This window comes from Lethenteron reissneri, chromosome 34 (assembly GCF_015708825.2).
Source record: "Lethenteron reissneri isolate LAM-NWPU_2019-01 chromosome 34, ASM1570882v1, whole genome shotgun sequence".
Taxonomy (NCBI): Eukaryota; Metazoa; Chordata; class Hyperoartia; order Petromyzontiformes; family Petromyzontidae; genus Lethenteron; species Lethenteron reissneri.
The window spans coordinates 5760213-5767987 of NC_083812.1; positions in this window are offsets into that span (position 1 = coordinate 5760213).

A 7775-nucleotide genomic window follows, 5' to 3' on the forward strand; every position below is an offset into this window, starting at 1 on the left:
CCCCCTTCATCCACCCCCCCCCCCCCCACGCAACCCCCCCCCCCCCCACTAGCGTTGTTAGGGTGATTGCCGGCCGCGCGGGCTGCGATGGCGGGGTGCTGCGTGAGCTGAGCGCGCCCGTTTGTTCCCGAGGGCCCCGCTGACCCGTCGGGATCGGCACGGTGGCGAGGCGGGAGCGTAGAGGAGAAGGAGGAGGAGGTGGTGGTGGTGGTGGGGTGGATGGGGAGGAGGGAGAGGAGAGAGGAAGGGGGGGGGGGTGACCCGCCTTTGTCTCTCCCAGCCATTATTTATCGGAGACCGGGCAGGTGTGGAGCAAGCCTGGCACACGAGCGGGCCCGCTCCCCGTCGCCCCCAGCCGCCTTTGGCACTCGCGCGGGCGAGGCTCCGCCAGCGAGGCCACCGGCTCAATTTTGCGCCTATTATTCTAGAAGAAATGTCCATTGAAAGCGCTGAATGGCTTGGTACACTGAAATTTTAATCATGGGGCGATGGGCTGGGGCAGATAAAATGAAGAAAAAAAAAGGGAGCGGGGGGGCCAAACCCAGCTGGTGGGGGCGGCATTAACGCTGCGTCACCTGCGGAAGAGGGAACGCGGAGCCCTCGAGTCTTTCAGCGCACGCGAGACCCGGGGCCTCGCCTCGCGCCAATAGAAAACGCCACGCTGCTGCAAGGCTAGAGTTTGATGAGAGAGTTAAACAGAAAGAAAAGATAAATCGGCCCTTCTTCTCAATACGACTCGCTTTAAGCCTCTCTTTGGAAAGTTTAAGCGTTTTGGTCACAGCCCTCCGCTTTAAATTGCGCAAAAGGGGCGCACAGGAGCCTGGTTATTACACTGATCCAAAACGATTTTCAAACTTTTGTTTTAGAGTCCAGGGGGCTTAAATCCAATTTTTATAAACGTCCCTCAACTTCTCCGCACATTAGGCAAGCCCGTGGCTGAGCGTTGCTTTGTTTAGTTAGATGAGAAGAGGCGAACCGCGCCGTGCCGCGCGGCGAGACGACTCCATTTTTACGCAATAACTTCTCGCCGTGCCCGTTCGGTTAAACACGCGATCGCCACCGTTTCTACGTGCAAATTATCGAACATTCGCAAACCGGGAACCTTTATGCTCGAGTGATTCCTGCGTACTAGGTTTTTTTTGTTTGTTTCGTCTTGTTACAAACGAAATCGCGCGTGTTTTATCCTCGCAATCGCAGCGGCTCGATGTCACCAAAAACCACCACGTGGCTTCAGTCGCGCCGCTCAGCGCTCCCGCGGAGTCCCGTCACGCGCCTTCCTCTGCACCGTATGGCTCCCGGGCGGCTGTGGCCGGGCGAGCAGATGGCCCCAGCGTGCCTTCAGACAAGACGCGGGGGCCTCCCCCCCCTGTTCAAGCCCCTGATCCACCGTTGGAAACCGTCGCGCTGGAGCGCAGCGCGCAACCACGGCATGCGGCAGGCGGGCGGGCGGGCGGCGTCTGCCCGCGTGGCGCAAAGGCTGATCCGCCGTTGACTCGTTCACTCAGCCCGGGAGGCCTCCATCCATCTCCCCGTGAGAGAGCGTAGCTCCAAATTAAGTTAGAGCGCAGCCGGGCGCACGGGATAGAGGAGGCGAACTCAGGTTCACTGTGAGCCGCGGCTCTGGGGTTCCCGTTGTGCGCGTGCGTCCGTGCCGTGTCCACGCACGCGACTCTGATAAATATTGATTTGATCGGTTGCGCGCATCGCTGTCCGATGGGAACGTTTTCCTCGAATGGCCCGGTTCCCCGTGATTTTTCGTAACAAAAAATGACAAAACATCGTCCGTGTAAGAATTGCCCAGATCATTTGAACGCGTCTGAATTTAAATACCGTGTGCATGTGAGGATGAATGGGTAGAGCGGTGGTGCAGCGGTTAGCGCGCTGCTCTGTGAACAACCGATCCTGGCCTCTCCCCTGAATTGACCAGCGAGGTGAAGTATGGTCCCATGCCCGACGTAACCCAGGTGCCGTGGTCGCGTGTGGGGGCTTCACCCATCGTTTGCTTGATTGTGGCAGGGAATTAATGTCTTTATTACGACAGTTAACGCGCGCAGTCCGTTAGTTTAGAAACCCAGGGTCGTGAACTTTGTACGCGTTTTGTTTTCCGATTCTCAGCGATGAGCACGACAATGACTTCAGAAATGGCACGACTCAACGTTAAATATCCACACAGTATATATATACTGTATATAGATGCCCTTGAGTGTAAACGACGTGGAAATGTTTCGTCGAAATTAAACGGAATGAACTCTGCGAGCGGGCCAGGAGGCATACCAAGGTGTGCGGGTGACGATGACGTGAAGCGGCGCTCCTGCTGCGTCGCGCATGCCGCCTGGCTGTTCATCGCGAGGCGGTTAACGAGCGCCAACTACAGCCGGCTGGAATCACCCTTCCCCGCAACTGTTGCACTACTAGGTGGACACATTGTACATCAGTGCGTAGGCAGTGCACTGCTTAGCACGCTCGAGCTGCGATCCGCCGGTCGCGAGTTCGATCTCTCGGCGGGGCAGTTGAAACAATGCGAAGGTTCCTGACGTGTGCGCTCCCCCCCCACCACACCCCAACTTTGTTCACACAGGTCAGGGGTGGGCAACCTGCGGCTCCGAGGGGCGCATGCGGCTGTTTAAGGACCGCTGCTTTCGTGGCGTTTTTTTTATTAAGGGACCACCACCGTCTCGTATTCACCACTGAGTGCATTGTTGAAATATTCAGTTTTTTGTCACCGAATTCCAATTTTTTAAAAATGTTTCTTCTTGTTAGTTGGGTTGCCGAGCCCTGACCCAGGAGTATACACGGGTACACCAGTTAGTGGCGTGTGTTGGGGTAGAGGGTGGGTACAGACACCTCTTCCAAAACGTTCAGCCGGCGTGGAAGAGTCGACCCCATGTGCAGCGGTTGACTGCCTGAGATGACCAACAAAGATCACCCATGGAGGCCTCAACAGGCTGTTGGGGCAAGTCTTGTTAGTGAGCACCTATAAAGGCCAGCACCATGCCCGGCCGCCTTTGTCTTCCTTAGTGACAATGTTTACGCACCGTACCAGGTACTCATTTGAGGCTGAGTTAACTTAGGGGAAGCTCAGGACCGGCTCAAATAATCGTCAATGGCGTTGGTGGCCGTGAGCGGGAATCGAACTCGCGTCGCCAGGTTCGTAGCGCAGCGCTAACCGCTCGACACGACCGCTCGCCACGCTGAGATGACACACGCGCACAAACAAAGACAAAGATTCCCCGTATTAGCCTGAACAGACTGTTGGGGAAAGTGCTGTTAGCCAGCACCTATGACGGCGGGCACGGCACACGAGGGGGTGGGTGACCAACACCACGCACGGCCGCCTTTGTCTCCCCAGTGGCAATATTTTACACACCGCCTCAGGTACTCACTTGAGGCTGAGTCGACCTAAGGGGAGGCTCATGACCGGTTCAGATAATCGTCACTCGTGTTGACTGTGAGCGGGAATCGAACTCGGGTCGCCAGGTTCATAGCGCAGCGCAGCGCTAACCGCTCTACAACTACTGCTCCGCACACTCGCACAAACGGACACACGCACACACACAGGCACACACACACGCAGGCACGCACACACACACGCAGGCACACGCACGCACACACACACGGAGGCACGCGCATACACACGCAGGCACACGCACGCACACACACACGCACGCACACACACACGCACGCACACACACACGCACGCACACACACACGCACGCACACACACACGCAGGCACACGCACGCACACACACACGCACGCACACACACACGCACGCACACACACACGCAAGCACACACGCACACACGCACGCACACACACACACGCGCACACACACACGCACACACGCACGCACACACACACACACACACACGCACACACACGCACACACACACGCACACACACACACAGACACACGCACGCACCGCGACCTGCTGCAGTCGCCAGACTCTCGAGGCGGGCTCCGTGGCGCTCTGGAGGAGAGATTTGCGACTCCACGCGGGGCCGCGGCAGCTGCTGGAGCGGCACGTGAGCGCGGCGCGCGCGCACGTGAGCGAGCGAGCGAGCGCCCCTCGCACGCAACCCCCGCATCCACGACCTCGTCGCTCGTGCAACACCCCTCTATTTGTCAGCCTTATTTATTTATTTACGTTTCGCTTTTGTGTGCGTGTCGTGTGTGCGCATGGTTCTCTCTCTGTGTGTCGTGTGTGCGCATGCATGGATGTGTGCGCGCGCGCGTGCTGTGCGTGCGCGCGCGCGTGCTGTGCATGCGCCGAGCGGATGGGCGCGCGTGAACGCGCACGTGCGCGCGTGAACGTGCGTCCGAAGCGTGGACCCTGAGCGAGCATCAGCATCACCATCGTCATCAACAGCGACACGATTCTCATCGTGATTATCAGCCACCCTTTTCATCATCACGCTCGTATGTTATCGTCTTACTCGTTGTGTTTTATCCGTGTTCTCGCATGCCCACTCATCAATGGATTTGAACCAAGCATCCCAATAGTGAGTGTTATACAACTCATCGCCAACCCACTTGCTGTACTACTTAGCACATCCCAGCCACCTTCGCGGCCAAACAAGCGAATTTTTTTTGAGTTGTGCAAATCCGTGCGTAATCCGCCAGGCCACCACGCCTGGCTCAACGAGACCATCGTCTCTATAATCTCTCACCTGGTTATAAAGTTATTCACGATGTGATGCTTTACCCAGAAAAGCCTCGCTAAGTCTGATTTTTTTTAAATTCAGAAGGGTCCCTGCTACATTGGGGGGCGGGGGTGCGTTTGAACGATTCCGTGAGCGAGTGGTTGACTTCGTGGAGGAGGAAACCAGAGCCTCGAGAGAGAAGACTCCGCAGCGTGCGAGGGGGTGACACTCATTGCCTCACTCTCCCTCGCTGACAACAACTGGCAAGCCGTCGGTGGTCACCCATCCAAGCACCAACCAGATTCATCCCTGGATAACTTTCAAGATCTGACGAGATAGGACCAATTTAGATCTACGTGTGTGTGTGTATATATGCAGGGTGCTTCAAAATGTATTTGTACACTTCGGAGAATTTGCTACAACACCACAATGAATGTGCCTCCGGGCTCTGCAGACCACGTGGAGACGATTTCAGGCACGCGTTGACAATGATGGCGAACAAGTGGCAGACTCTTTGACTTTTTAAAGCTATTAACATTACATTTGTTATCACGTCGCAGTGTCTTATTATCCGTTCTTTTTCCATTAAAAACGATCGTCCCATGTATGTGTTAAAATTGTTTTGAAGCACCCAGTATATGTCTTTGTAGTGCACGCTTTGCTACGAACCCGGCTACCCGAGGTCGATCCCCGCTCACAGCCAATTCCAGTGACGATTATCTGAACCGGTCATCGGCCTCCCCTAGGTCGACTCAACCTCAAGTGAGTACCTGGTGCGGTATGTAAACATCGCCATTCGGAAGACAAAGGCGGCCGGGCGTGGTGCTGGCCACCCACCCCCTCGTGTTCCGTCCCGGCCTTCGCTAACAGCACTTGCCCCAACAGTCTGTTAAGGCTATACGGGGGATATTTATCTTTGTCTCTTCACCTAACGAACCTCGATGCACGTGACCGAGTGACCCCCCCCCACCACCCCCTACTCATCCACGCCCTGCCTCCTGTGAGCACTGCAGCTCATTAACAAATCAAGGACCACGAGCCGACGTGGTTAGCTGGTTGGATGAGCTAATTAGCCCTCTCTAGCTCAATGCATTACATACAACCGTGGGGTTTTCAGTGCACAATTAACGACTGGTGACAATTAGCAAGGACCAACCGTGACTTCAGCCCCCTCCCCCACGAGTCCCGCATCTGCTCCAATCCATAGCGTGCATAGGCAAATGCCAGCTGAATGTTTATATCAGGAGTTGGTGGGCCACGTGCGTAAGTCACCCAGACCCCCTTTGGCTGTATGTGGAGAGGGCCAGGAGCTGTATGTATGTTGGAATTCTTTCGCACCCTACCTAGCCAAACGTGATAACACTGGTCAACACACTTTTTCTGGCATAAGGTATTCCAACGGGTTTAAGGTAGTTTTGGGGTGCTGATTCCACATCTGGCATCAGTTTTTGTCTATCACATCAGGTTTTTGAGGTATCAAATATTGCATTTTCAATAAAAACTGCAGAAGAAAAATATTAAATAAATGTGGATATCTACATAAAATGATATTATAAACACACTATCCTAAAAATAAAGCACCATATTTTAACACTAAAGCAACAACTTGCAATCATAAGTGACAGAGTTAATTTCGGGTAAAATCAATGAAAATGGGGTATGCCGATAGCATAAAATGAGATGTGATAGAACAAATCTGAGATCAGATTTGGAATCTGCACCCTGAAATTAGTCGAAAACAGCTGCAAAAGTCCAGGCCAGAAAAAAATGTTTTTTTTTTGTTGACCAGTGTAATCGGAGGTGATGGATGTAGAGCAAAGCGGGCACGTGAATCCGCCTGTGCAGACTTTTGTTATCTCCTCGAATGGGTGGTGGGCTTTCTCGGGGTGATCCACTTCCCCCCACGTGGAGCCAACAAAAAAATCATTCACGGAATCGGTCAAATGAGCCAATGCACCACGATTTCGAATTAAACAAAAAGACTTGGGACTCAGTGAGTCTTTTCCTTTTCTCAATATAATCCTGGACGAAGGTCCCCTCCATACCGTGGCAGTCATGGGGGTTGTTTGACCATACTTCACCACAACGGTCAGTGTGAGTTTGTTGACGAGTTGTAAAGGCGAGGAGCTGTTCAGGAGCTGTTCCATGGGTAAATAAAACTCTTTGTTCTCACAAAGTGGAATGGTCCAAATTAACAAATTCAGGGCCATCCTGAAACTTTACTCAAACGTCGAGGCTTGGCAAGGCTTTCGGGGATTACATGAAGATGTTCGTAAGTTTCAAGCGTCTTATTATTGCATTGACAGCGACGTCTGCCTGGTCTGTCTGGTTCCCCATGCCTGCCCTTACCGCATACGCGTATCGTTTCAGCCACCCCCTCCCTCCCATGCCCCCCAATGGTTTGGGAAACACAATCCAGACTCGGCCAGGCTGAATTTTAATGACACATTGTATAACCACCGTGAGGCAGAGGAGAATACACCTTCAGTGGAGTCAGACAGGACCGCTCCATTCACGGGGCTGGCAAACGGGATTATGAGTCGAGAGGCCCACGGATATACTGTACGCTTCAAAAAAAATACTTAACATTGTTATGCAATTTATTTGCGTGCGCGTGTCTGTGTGTCTGTGTCTTGTCTGTGCGGGGCCCGCCAACACCAGTGACGATTATCTGAACTTGTAATTGGCCTCCCCGAGGTCGACTCAGCCTCAAACGAGTACCTGGTGTGGTGTGTGAACATCACCACTGGGGAGACAAAGGCGGCCGGGCGTGGTGTTGGCCTCCCCCTCGTCTGCCTTGCCGGTCTTCATAGGTGCTCGCTAACAGCACTTGCCCCCAATAGTCTGTGCAGGCTACACGGGGGATCTTTGTCATTGTAAGGGGCTGGCTGCATTCCATGTCTGCTCTGGTGTTCCAGGTGGTGCAGGTAACTAACTCCAGCCCTGCAGAATGCCGAATATTGAACTGACGTTGACAAAAATCGCACGGAATGCGCCCGATCTCCTACGATTAAAGTAGCGCTGAGCCCAGATAGCGCTTGGATTGGCGACCAGAACGCACGTACTATGGGTTGCGGGTTCAAGGTGTGGACATGGACGTGGGGAGTTTGACAAATGCCACTGCTTTCCTCT